Raw genomic sequence first — 14,019 nt, 5'->3', positions numbered from 1 at the left:
GCTACAGTAAAAGCAAAAGAGAGGGCATACAACAAAGCAAAAAAGGATTGGGAAGCTTTTAATAACCCACAGAGTGCAACTAAAAGAATCGTTAGGAGAGAAAAGATGAAATATGAAAGCACACCAAAGTGGTTAGTAAAAGCTTTTTCAGAGGAGATTCACAAGGATGATTCCAGGAATGAAAGGGTTATTATACGAGGAACATGTTATAGCTCTGGGTCTGTACTCGCTGGAATTTAGAAGGATGAAAGGGGATCTCATTGAAACCTTTTGAATGTTGAAAGGCCTAAGAGCAGATGTGGAAAGGATGTTTCCCATGGTGGGGGAGTCTAGGACAAGAGGGCACAGCCTCAAGATAGAGGGGCATCCATTTAAAACAGAGATGTGGAGAAAGTTTCTTTAGCCAGAGGGTGGTGAATTTGTGGAATTTATAATCACAGGCAGCTGTGGAGGTCAGGTTATTGGGTATATTTAAGGCAGAGCGTGATATTTTCTTAATTGGACACAGCATAAAAGGTTACGTAGAGAAGGCCGGGGAGTGGAGCTGAGGAGGGGAAAAAAGGATCAGCCATGAATGAATGGTGGAGCAGACTTGATGGATCAAATGGCCTGATTCTGCTCCTATATCTTATGGTCTAAAGTACATATTTGTGGCATACTTGATTAAGTGGCTGTCAATGTGTATATATTCAACAGTCTAAAAAAGAATCTCAAATATATAAAATGTATGGGGTTAATACTTCTTTTCACAGGCTGTATAGAAACTGAAATCACATAATTAAAATTGGGGTGGTTATTCAAGACAGGCATGAGATCTCTTCAGAGGCAGTAAATCGATGGAATTAATTGTCCTAAAGTGGACAATGGACGCTTAGTCACTGTGTACATATACTCAAGAGAAAGGTTGATAAAATTTGACATGAGCAACAGGAAAATAATGTTACTGCAGAAAAATGGCACTAGGATAAAAGAAAAAAAACATAAATTTATTGGAGTGGAAGCAGTTGGCAGTTTCCTGTTCCTATTTACAGTATATTCTGAGGTAAACCTGACATCCTTTTCAGAGTTCTACTTTTTGCTATTACTCCAAAGCCCATATATTAAGAACTCAGAAGAGTACATACCTTGCAATCTTCATTACATTTCTCAGTTTGTATGATCTATTAACTTTGAAATTATGTTCAGGTTAAGATAATTTCTAATGTGTACATCAAAAAAAATCTGAAGCAAAATGAATCCAATAAGATAAGATCAAATAAGAGGTTTAATGTCACTGATACATCTTGTGAAATCTGTTGTTTTGCAGTAGTACAGTGCAATACATAATAATACTATAAATTACAATTAGAAGTATACATGTAAAAAAATTAAATAGGTAGTGCTAAAATATAGGCTAAAAGAAAGTGAGGTAGATTCATTGCTCATTCAGAATTCTGATGGCTGAGGGGGAAAGGCTGTTCCTAAAATGTTGACTGTGTGTCTTCAGGCTTGTCTACCTCCTTTTTGATGGTAGCAATGAGAAGAGGATATGTCCTGGTGGATGGGGTTTCTTAATGATGGAGGCATTGCATTTTGAAGGTGTCTCTTGATGCTGGGGAGGCTAGTGCCCATAATGGAACTGGCTGAGTTTACAATTTCCTACGGCTTTTTTTCCAATCCTGTGCAATGGCCCCTCCATAGCAGAGAGAGATGCAACCAGTTAGAATGCACTCCACTGTACATCTGTAGAAATTTGTAAGAGTCTTTGATGATATACCAAATCTCTCTAAACTCCAAATGAAATATAGCCCCTATCTTGCTTCCTTATAATTGCATCAATATGTTGGGCCTAAGATAGATCTTCAGAAATGCTTAACCCAGGAACTTGAAACTGTTCACTTTTCCATTGCTGATCCCTTGATGAGGACTGTTGTGTGTTACTTCGACTTCTCCTTCATGAAGTCCACAATCAATTCCTTGGTTTGACTGACATTGAGTACAAGGTTGCTGTTGCAACACCACTCAACCAACTGATCTATCTCACTCCTATATACCTCCTCATTATTGTCTGAAATTCTACCAACAGTAGTTGTGTCATCAGCAAATTTATAGATGGCATTTGAACTGTGCCTAGCCACACAGTCGTGCATGTAAAGAGAGTAGAGCAGTGAACTAAGTACGGATCCTTGAGGTGCCCCAATATTGATCGTCAGTGAGGAGGAGATGTTATTTCCAATCTGCACATACTGTCATCTCCTGAAGAGGAAGTCAAGGATCCAGACACTGAGCGAGGTGCAGAGGCTCAGGTTTTGGAGCTTGTTGATTAGAACTGAGGATATGATTGTATTGAATGCTGAGCTGCAATCAATAATCCACAGCCTGATGTAGGTACTGAAATTGTCCAGGTGATCCTAGGCCAAGTGGAGCTCCAGATCCTTGCTTTGACAGGAGTTCAGTCTGATCCATGACCAACCTCTCAAAGCACAGTAGATGTGAGTAACACTGGACGATAGCCATTGAGGCAGCTTACACTGCTCTCTTTAGGCACCGATATAATTGTTACCCTTTTGAAGCAGGTGGGAACCTTCGACTGCAGAAGTGAGAAATTGAAGATGTGCTTGAACACTCCTGCTAATTGGTTGGCACAGGTTTTCAGATCCCTACCAGATACACCATCAGGGTCTGACACCTTGAAAGAGTTCACCCTCTTGAAAGATGTTCTGAGGTTGACCTCCGAGACAGAGATTACAGAGTCACCAGATGCTGCAGGGATTCACACAGGTGTAGTTTCATTCCCCCTTTCAAAGTGCACATAAAAGGCATTGTGCTGATCTGGGAGTGAAGCATCACAGCCATTCATGATGTTGGGTTTCGCTCTGTAAGAAGTAATGGCCTGCAAACTCTTGCCAAAGCTGATGTGCATCGGATTCCATCTCTAACCTCAATCAGAATTGTTTGTTCACTCTTAAACTAGCCTTCTGTAGATCGTATCTGGATTTCTCGTATTGTTCTGCCACAGATCCAGCCCTCACCAAACTACAAATCTCCTGGTTCATCTACATCTTTTTGTTTGGGTTTGTCTGGTATGTTCTCGAAGGCACACACTCATCCACCCTGGTCTTGGTGAAATCAGTGACAATTGTGGCGTATTCATTTAGATTCACTACAAAAACTTAAAGAGTTGGATAAGAAAAGAGGTACTGTATAGCCAACCAATATTGTGCAATTATTCACCTCCAATTCTAAATGGGAAGAGTGGTAGGGGAGGGCAAATCTGGTAGGATGATCAATGTTCGTAAGTCAAGTCGTCTATTGTCATTTAACATGTATTTATTATCATTTATACATACCTATATGTTGTCAAGTGAGACCTGCTGACTCTTTCATGCAGTTTGTTTTTAATTCACATTTCTAGCATCTGCTTTTTAAAAAAATTATAAATATCAATGTGTTAATTTGTGACTTGTATTTTGAAAGTTGTTTGACATCTGACTGACAACCGCTTCCCCTCCGACATCTGACTGACAACCACTTGCCCCACCGACATCTGACTAACAACCGCTCACCCTTCCGGTATCTGTCTGACAACCGGTTATCCTTCGATATCTGAGAACTGCTCAGTGCTCTGACATCTGACTGAGAACCACTTGCTCCTCTGATATCCGACAACCGCTTGCCCCTCCAATATCTGACAACTGCTTGCCCTCATATATATGACTGACAACCGCTTGCCCCTCAGATATCTGACAACCACTCCCTCCTCTATTATCTGACAACCGCTCCCTCCTCCAATATCTGACAACCATTCGTCCTCCAACATCTGACAACTGCTTGCCCCTCCGATATCTGACAACCACTCGCCCTCAGATATCTGACAACCACTCCCTCCACCGAAATCTGACTGACGACTGCTCGCCCTCAGATATCTGACTAACAACCAGTCCCTCTTCCAATATCTGACAACCATTCTTCCTCCAATATCTGACAATCACTCCCTCCTCCGATATCTGACTGACAATCGCTTACCCCTCTGATGTCTGACTGACAACCGCTTGCCCCTCCAATATCTGACTGACAACCGCTTGTCCCTCGAGATATCTGACCATCGCTCCCTCCTCTGATAACTGACTGACAACCACTCATCCCTCCAACATCTGACTGACAACCGCTCCCTCCTCTGATATCCGACTGACAACTGCTCCCTCTTCCGATATCTGACAACTGCTTGCCATCCAATATCTGACTGACAACCGCTCACCTCTCCGACATCTGACAACCGCTCCCTCCTCCGATATCTGACTGACAACCGCCCCGATAACTGACTGGCAACTGCTTGCGCCTCCGATAGCTGACTGACAACTGCTCCCTCCTCCGATAGCTGACTGACAACTGCTCCCTCCTCCGATATCTGACTGACAACTCCCTCTTCCGATATCTGACTGACAACCGCTCGCCCTCCGACATCTGACAACCGCTACCTCCTCCGATATCTGACTGACAACCGCTACCTCCTCCGATATCTGACTGACAACCGCTTGCCCCTCCGATATCTGACTGACAACCACTCCCTCCTCAGATATCTGACTGACAACCGCTTGTCCACCGATATCTGACAACTGCTGGCCCTCCGATATCTGACTGACAACCCCTCCCTCCTCCGATATCTAACTGACAACGGCCCCGATAACTGACTGGCAACTGCTTGCCCCTCCGATAGCTGACTGACAACCCCCCCCTCCTCCGATATCTGACTGACAACCGCTCCCTCCTCCGATACCTGTCTAACAACCGCTCGTCCACCGATATCTGACAACCACTCGCCCTCCAATATCTGACTGACAACCGCTCGCTCCTCCGACATCTGACTGACAACCGCTCGCTCCTCCGATATCTGACTGAGAACCGCTCGCCCCTCCGACATCTGACTGAGAACCCCACGCCCCTCCGACATCTGACTGAGAACCCCACGCCCCTCCGACATCTGACTGACTCCGGCACACCGAGCGGACGCCGCCGCCCCCCTGACCTCAGAATGGCTGTAAACGGAAGTACCGCGTCACGTGATTCCTGTTGCCTGAGCTGGGGACCCACCAATGGACGCCATTATAAAGGCGGTGTAATGAGCGGTTTGTACTTATACCGATTAATTACCAGTCTCTTTTATGAATAGATTGACCGTGGGTCGAGTCCACGTAAGTATGCCTTCCATTTCTTGTGTTTTTTTTTAAAGAAAACCATATATTAACGCGTTCACAGCGTTTATCCGGTAAAGGTCGTGCCCAAATTGTTTTTGAAATGTTCCTATTGGGCCAGGGCCAGGAGTAAAGAAGTACGCAGCTGAGTAAGTGTTTGCTGCATATCTTAGGTCGCTTAAGTAGGAAAGTCAATTCGTTGTCCTTCGTGAAAAATGCACTGCCTGAGAAGGTGCCATTTTTATTTGCTGTTAGCAGCAAAATCGCGTCCAATTTTCGTAATCATAAATTAATTTTTGATGCAATTCAAAACGCATTTTAGATCTTTTTTGCCTAATCTTTAGTTCAGTTTTATAACGGTGCTGCAGATCAATAACAGAAATATCGAACGCAAATGGTCTTCGAACAGATTGTCTTTTTTTCTGATCTTGAAAGCAATTCCTGAAACCCTGTTATAGCTTTTTCAAATCAGCTTTTTCAAATTTTGTTAAAACTTTGATTAATTGTTCAGTTGCATTGTGCGAGTTCTAGTATTTTACTTAGAAGTTAAAAAAATAGATGCTGAAAGTTTGAAATAAAATCAGAAAAATTAGAAAATGTCAGGTAGTTTGGAGAGGATGCTAAAATCTGAATCTTAAATCCCTGCGGAATCCTATTACCCCAGGATTCTTAGAGGTAGTTAAAGACTGGATAACTTTACAGATGGTACAAAGAGAGCTGCAAAAGGACTTGGACAGATTAGGATACTAGGCAAATGAAATACAGTGTCTGGAATTCAATGGTCATGCACTTCAGTAGAAGGAATAAAAGCATAGCCTATTTTCTAAAGGGGGGGTGGAATCAAAAATCTGAGCTGCCAGGGGACTTGGGAGCGCTCGTGCAAGATGCCCTAAGGGTTAATTTGCAAGCTGATTTGGAATAACATCTAAAACTTTGACAAACTCCTATAGATATGTAGTGGAGAGTATAATGACTGGCTGTAACAGACCCTGGTCCAATGCCTTTGAACAGAAAATCCTACAGAAAGTAGTGGATCTAGCCCAGTTCATCATGGGTGGAGCCCTCCCCACCATTGAGTACATCTACATGAAATGCTGTCACAAGAAAGCAGCGTCCATCTTTAGTGATCCACCACCAGGATATACTGTCATCTTGCTGCTGCCATCAGGAAGAAGGTACAAAAGCCTCAAGATTAACACCATCGGGTTCAGGAACAGTTGCCATCAGGCTCTTGAACTAGAGAGGATAACTTCATTCAACTTCACTTGTCCCACCACTGAACTGCTCCCCAACCTATGGACTCACTTTCAAGGACAAGAGTTCTTGTCTTCAGCACTCTGATTGAACACCCAAGTTGGATAGTCTTTCATTGATTCTGTTATTGTTATTATTCTATATAATTGAGTATGTCCAAAAGAAAATGAATCTCGAGGTTTTATATGGTGACATGTGAACTTTGATAATTTACTTTGAACTTGGGTGAGGAAAGCTAATACAAGGTTAGCATTCATTCTGAGAGGAATCGGAATCAGGTTTATTATCACCGGCATGTATCCTGAAGTCTGTTAACTTAGCAGCAGCAGTGCATTGCAATACATAATATAGAAGAAGGAAAAAATAATAAATAAATCAATTACATGTATATTGAATAGATTAAAAATTGTGCAAAAAACAATATGTATTTCAAAAAAGCGAGGTAGTATTCACAGGTTCAATATAAACTGGACTAGAATATAAATGCAAAGATGTAGTGCTGAGGCTTTATGAGGCACTGGTGAGGCTTCACTCAGAGCATTGTCAGCAGTTTTTCTTTAAGAAAGGATGTGCTGACATTGGAGAGGATTTGGAGGAGGTTCACAAGAATTGATTCCAGGAATGAAAGGCTTGTACAAGGAGCAATGATGGCCTTGGCCTGTACTCACTGAAATTCAGAAGAAATGGGGCAGGGAGGTGGTGGGGGGGGGGTCTCATTGAAACCTATTGAATTTTATAAAGCCGAGTTGGTGGATGTGGAGAGGATGTTTCCTATGGTGGGGGGGAGTCTAGGACTAGAGGGCACAGCCTCAGAATAGAGGGACATCCTTTAAAATGGTGATGAGGAATTTCTTTAGTCAGATAGTGAATCTGGAATTCCTTATCATAGGTGGCTGGAGGTCAGCTCATTGGGTGTATTTAAGGTGGAGGTTGATAGTTCTTTTGGGGAAAAGTGAGGAGACAGGTTGAGAGGGAAATGGATCAGACATGATGAAATGGCACAGCAGACTCGAAGGGCTAAATAATCTGACTTGGAAACATATCGCTGTTCCTTCATTGTCGTTGGGTCAAATTCATGGAATTCCTTCCCTAACAGCACTGTGGGTGTGCCTACACCTCAGACTGCAGCGATTCAAGAAGGGCAGCTTATCACCACCTTCTCAAGGTCAACTAGGGATAGGTAAGTAGGGATGCTGACTTAGCTGGCGATGCCCACATCCCGTAAATGAATAAATAAAAAAACAAAAAAAAACCTAATTCTGCTCCTATGCCTTATAGCCCAAGGGCCCATATTGACCTTCAATTACCTACTTCAACCAACCATTTCGTTCTTCCAACATATCCATTCACTTCTTTTCCAAGTAAGTGAAAATCAGAACAGAAATGCAGGTGTTGGAAATCTGAAATAAAAACAAAATGCTAGAAATAATCAGCAGCTCAGGTAGCCGGTGGAAAGGAAATTGGGTTGATATTTCTGGCTTAAAGGTCTGACCTGTTGAGTAATTGTTTTCATTTTAAGATACCTTACATAGCAGGGACAGTTTAGAGTGGCCAAATCTCCTACAAGGCTACATGTCTCTAGGATATAGGAAAGAAACTGAAGCAACTGGAGAAAAGCCCTTGTGATCACAAGAACAAGCAGACTGCACATAGATGACACTTAGGGTCGTGATTGCTCAAAAAGGCATCTACTGTTAACCTGAGACCCTGTGCTGCCAGATGGTGATTGATTATTGTGGCTGTGGTGCAATCATGCCACATGTTAGCCTAGGCCTGAAAGTTGTTTGGGCACTGCTACCATGCTCTGATTCATTTGTTGAGGAGTTGCAAATGGAATTTATCACTGCCGTTGAAATTAGGCTTGAAGTTTGCCTCTGACTTCATTGGTGCAGTGTTATTGATCAAGTGGCTGAAGTTGGTTGGACTTGGGATATAGACCTGAAGAAATCCTGCTCTGATGTAAGTATTCAAATCTAAAACTTTTGACAATCTAAGCAGTCTTGCTTTGTACATACAAGTTAAGACTGCAGCCATTGGATCATTTTCCTCTTAATGCATATTGACTTCAGTTTTGTCAGGACTTTGAAATTCTGTCATGGTCTCTCTCTCTCAACAAGGAGTCATCTGTCCTAAGTCTTTGACCATTCATGTTTAGTTGAATTATGAAGTATGAAGTTAAAGTGTCCTCTTGAAAATTCAACTAGGCATTGATAGGAATATTATTGATCAGAATGTTCTGCTTGTAGTTTTAAAGAGCAGGGGAGCTATCATTGGCTTCTGTGCTATTACTAAAATAGCATCACTAAAATATTATCTGGCTGATATGATATTGCTGTTTAGTAGCAGGGTTATATTTAATTTGGCTGCAGCACTATAAAGAATATTCCCATATAAATACATTTGAAAATAGGAGTAGTAATTGGTCAGTCAGCTGCTAAAGACTGTCTTGCCCAGCAGTGCTAATCATGGCTAATCTTAGACACTTGTCACCTTTCTGAGGAGTTCCTGTGCACTTCAGTTTTACTGGGTGACGCAGCGTTAGAGATCACTGTTCAAACCTGACTGGAGTTTGAGCTTGCTCACTGTAGCTGCATGGGCTTTCTCCCATGTCCCAAACATCTGTTGGTTTATTGGTTAACTAGCCACTGTAAATTGTACATTGTATAGCTCACTGGTAGAATCTGGGTGGAACTGTCGAGAATAATAAATGAAGAGATGGTTGGTGTGGATTTGATGGCTTGAGGGGTCTGTTTCTGTGTTGGATTTCTGGGAATCTCAATAATAGTCCTAATCTTATGATTATGACCCCTTATTTGAGTTTCTCCAGTTAGCGGAAGAAACTGGATATCTAACTCCCTCCGCCAAAAAAAGTGGGATCGCCCAGTGGCTATCCATCCATTTTAATTCCACTTCCCGTTTCCATTCCGACATGGCAGTCCATGGCCTCCTCTACTGTCATGATGAGGCCACACTTTGGTTGGAGGAGCAACACCTTATATTCTGTCTGGATAGCCTCCAACCTTGTGGCCTAAACATCAATTTCCTGAATTTCTGATAATGCCCCCGCCCCTCACTCTTTCTTTCTTCCATGGCCTTGTGTCCTCTCTTATCAGATTCCCCCTTCTCCAGTTCTGCATCTCTTTCACCAATCAACTTCCCAGCTCTTTACTTCATCCCTGTCTCTCCCCCGCCCCGATTTTCACCTTTTTACCTATCACCTTGTGTTTCTTCCTCCTCTCCACACACTTCCTAACTCTTGATTCCTTGTCTTTTTTTCTCCAGTCCTGATGAAGGGTCTCAGCCAGAAATGTCAACTATACTCTTTTTCCATAGATGCTGCCTGGCCTGCTGAGTTCCTCCAGCATTTTGTATATCTAGCTGTTGTTATGTCTTCCACACCCTTCTCCAGGATCTTGTATGTTTGAATAAGATCATCCCTCATTCTTCAAAGCTCCAAAGAATGTGGGCCTAATTTCTTCAGCTTATGATGAGACTACCTTCTCTTTCCAGAAATTATTTCTGGAAATAATTTTTCTTTCCAGAGTTAGTGAGCCTCTTAATTGCAGAGAGATGTGAACACAGACTAGTCCATCAGAAAACCAACTTCCCCTCCATTGATTCTGTCCACTCTTCCACCTGCCTCGGGAAAGTCAACATAATCAAGGACCTCTCCCGACCCCATTCGTTGTCTCCCCTCTCCCCTCGGGCACTAGTTATAAAAGCGAGAGAACATGTACCATCAGGTCAAGGACAGTTAAATCCTTTTGTTATAAGACTCTTAAACATTCCTCTTCTATCATAAAGATGAGCTCTTGATCTTTTAATCCACCTCACTGTGGCCCTCGCATTTTACGATCTGTCTGAATGGCATGCAAACAATGGCTTTTTGCTGTACCTGATTACCAATTCTGGACTACCTCCAGTCTTAGTATATTCTCAAATAAGAGTGCCAAAACTATGTGCAGTAATCCATGTGTAGTCTTTCCAGCATCCTTTATAATTGTAACATTACTTTCCTATGACTAAACTATGATCTGCATGCAGTTGAGATCAATGTGCCATTTGTCTTCCTAGCCACTTTCTGTATTTGCTTACTAACTTCTCTGCACAAGAACAGCTAGATTTATCTTTCTTCAGTCATCTATGATGTTTTTTTTCATTTGGTTAAATCTGACTTTGGATCCCTCTAAGTAAGTGTATAACCTTGTGTTTTCTACCACCAAACTTCATTTGCCAAGTATTTTGCCCACTCGCTTGACTTGTTGATATCAAGTTGAAGGATCCTAATATTCTTATTGCAGTGTAACCTCACACCTATTTTTTTTGTGTCACAGGTTACTAACATGAGGGATAAGGACCGATCCTTGTTTCACACCATTGGTTGTTTTCTTCCAGACTGTTAATGACATGTTTATTCTATCCCTCTTGTGAATTACATAGGTGACCAGTCCATAACAGTTCCTCTAATAGCTTGTGTACCAGCTTTTAAGTGACTCCTTTTATAAAAAAAAATCTTCTGAAAATCCAGTTACGTTACAACTACAGGTTCCTCTTGGTCATCTCAGTTTCTTCTGTCTTCAGAGAATGGGCAAATTTGTTAAACGATCTGTCTTTCAGGGGATCTCCCATCCACTGCTACCAACCTTATAGTTCCCACACCCCGCACTTCCCGTTTCTACCTCCTACTCAAGATCCACAAACCTGCCTGTCCTGGCCAACCTATTGTTTCAGCTTGCTCCTGCCCCACCGAACTCGTTTCTGCATACCTCGACACTGTTTTATCACCCCTTGTTCAATCCCTTCCGACCTATGTTCGTGACACTTCTCACGCTCTTAAACTTTTCGATGATTTTAAGTTCCCTGGCCCCCACCGCTTTATTTTCACCATGGATGTCCAGTCCTTATATACTTCCATCCCCCATCAGGAAGGTCTCAAAGCTCTACGCTTCTTTTTGGATTCCAGACCTAATCAGTTCCCCTCTACCACCACTCTGCTCCGTCTAGCGGAATTAGTCCTTACTCTTAATAATCTCTCCTTTTGCTCCTCCCATTTCCTCCAAACTAAAGGTGTAGCTATGGGCACCCGTATGGGTCCTAGCTATGCCTGCCTTTTTGTTGGGTTTGTGGAACAATCTATGTTCCGTGCCTATTCTGGTATCTGTCCCCCACTTTTCCTTCGCTACATCGACGACTGCATTGGCGCTGCTTCCTGCACGCATGCAGAACTCGTTGACTTTATTAACTTTGCCTCCAACTTTCACCCTGCCCTCAAGTTTACCTGGTCCATTTCTGACACCTCCCTCCCCTTTCTAGATCTTTCTGTCTCTGTCTCTGGAGACAGCTTATCCACTGATGTCTACTATAAGCCTACTGACTCTCACAGCTATCTGGACTATTCCTCTTCTCACCCTGTCTCTTGCAAAAACGCCATCCCCTTCTCGCAATTCCTCCGTCTCCGCCGCATCTGCTCTCAGGATGAGGCTTTTCATTCTAGGACGAGGGAGATCTCTTCATTTTTTAAAGAAAGGGGCTTCCCTTCCTCCACTATCAACTCTGCTCTTAAATGCATCTCCCCCATTTCACGTACATCTGCTCTCACTCCATCCTCCCACCACCCCACTAGGAATAGGATTCCCCTGGTCCTCACCTACCACCCCACCAGCCTCCGGGTCCAACATATTATTCTCCGTAACTTCCGCCACCTCCAACGGGATCCCACCACTAAGCACATCTTTCCCTCCCCCCCCCCTGCATTCCGCAGGGATCGCTCCCTACACAACTCCCTTGTCCATTCGTCCCCCCCATCCCTCCCCACTGATCTCCCTCCTGGCACTTATCCGTGTAAGCGGAACAAGTGCTACACATGCCCTTACACTTCCTCCCTTACCACCATTCAGGGCCCCAAACAGTCCTTCCAGGTGAGGCATCACTTCACCTGTGAGTGGACTGGGGTGATATACTGCGTCCGGTGCTCCCGATGTGGCCTTTTATATATTGGTGAGACCCGACGCAGACTGGGAGACCGCTTTGCTGAACATCTACGCTCTGTCCGCCAGAGAAAGCAGGATCTCCCAGTGGCCACACATTTTAATTCCACATCCCATTCCCATTCTGACATGTCTATCCACGGCCTCCTCTACTGTAAAGATGAAGCCACACTCAGGTTGGAGGAACAACACCTTATATTCCGTCTGGGTAGCCTCCAACCTGATGGCATGAACATTGAATTCTCTAACTTCCGCTAGGCCCCACCTCCCCCTCGTACCCCAGCTGTTACTCATTTTTATGCACACATTCTTTCTCTCACTCTCCTTTTTCTCCCTCTGTCCCTCTGAATATACCTCTTGCCCATCCTCTGGGTCACCCCTCCCCCCCCGTCTTTCTTCCCGGACCTCCTGTCCCATGATCCTCTCGTATCCCCTTTTGCCTATCACCTGTCCAGCTCTCGGCTCTATCCCTCCCCCTCCTGTCTTCTCCTATCATTTTGCATCTCCCCCTCCCCCTCCAGCTTTCAAATCCCTTACTCACTCTTCCTTCAGTTAGTCCTGACGAAGGGTCTCGGCCTGAAACGTCGACTGCACCTCTTCCTATAGATGCTGCCTGGCCTGCTGCGTTCACCAGCAACTTTGATGTGTGTTGCTTGAATTTCCAGCATCTGCAGAATTCCTGTTGTTTCTATCTTTCAAATATCCACATTTGCTTGGTTTAATTACATGAGCTTCTCTATGCGACTTCCTATTTCTTTCTCTATTTAATTTGGCTTTAAACTACTTTTCAATGCCTGACAGTGATGAGTGGTACTTTTATAAATGCAAATCTGTTTTGATAATATCAGGAAAAGATCCTACCTTGTTTAATGGTTGCCTTTTAAGGTCCAGTCACGTGCAGGCAGTAGTTAGAGTAAAATTAGGGACAGCATCTTGAGTGATTCCAGGGATATTCGTTCTGGACAAGGAAGAAAAGCCTCTCAAAAAAATGAGCAGATGGAGGCAAGAATTCTTTGTTTTCTCAGGTGATTGCAAACTTGTGAATGATTTTTCAAGTGAGATCAGAGTATGAGTCACTGGAGAACCTCTGGTATTGCAGGACAACACCATCAGTAAATTGCTCACTGGCAGAGGAGCTGGACTTGGCACGGACTGTGTTTCTGTCTGCTACAGAAAAGAGTCTGCATGAAGGCGGTGTAGTGATTTGTCTTGGACGTTTTTCTTGCGATCGCAAGACCTTTTTGGACATTGGTAATGTAAAATACTACAAGTCTGGTTCACTGATTTGTTGGAGAGATTGATGGTGGGGGAGCTTCACAGCTTCCGTTGTAGTGAAGAATAGGCCTCCTGCTGTTGGCTTGCTAATTGCAAGCATCCAGAAGGGGAGATGCTGGAGGTGATATGGAGTAATACTCATGCTGGATTGGGATCTGGCCCTTCATTTTGGTGCTGTCTTCCAGTGTTCGCTCAGGGGAAGACAGGCTGGATTGTGTACGTACACTCATCTACAGAATGCTGAGAATTGCATGTTCTTTCTGACAATACCCAGACATCATCAATCTGCTGGACTTGTCACTCAGGGACTTGACCTATATATTTATTTGTGA

The 14,019-nt window shown here is 43.5% G+C and overlaps 1 protein-coding gene across 1 annotated transcript in view; it reads left to right on the top strand.

Annotated features, from left to right (window-relative positions):
- Positions 1-5,028: 5,028 nt before the first annotated feature.
- Positions 5,029-14,019, top strand: part of marchf7 (membrane-associated ring finger (C3HC4) 7) — a 45,660-nt gene continuing 36,669 nt past the window's right edge. Inside the window, exon 1 of the mRNA XM_063052311.1 lies at positions 5,029-5,171. The gene's annotated coding sequence lies outside the window, so the exon portion shown is untranslated. The remainder of the gene's footprint in view (positions 5,172-14,019) is intronic.

The sequence above is a fragment of the Mobula hypostoma genome, chromosome 6, assembly GCF_963921235.1.
Source record: "Mobula hypostoma chromosome 6, sMobHyp1.1, whole genome shotgun sequence".
Lineage (NCBI taxonomy): Eukaryota > Metazoa > Chordata > Chondrichthyes > Myliobatiformes > Myliobatidae > Mobula > Mobula hypostoma.
Note: the sequence above shows the minus strand (reverse complement) of the source record. Positions and strands in the feature narration are given on the sequence as shown.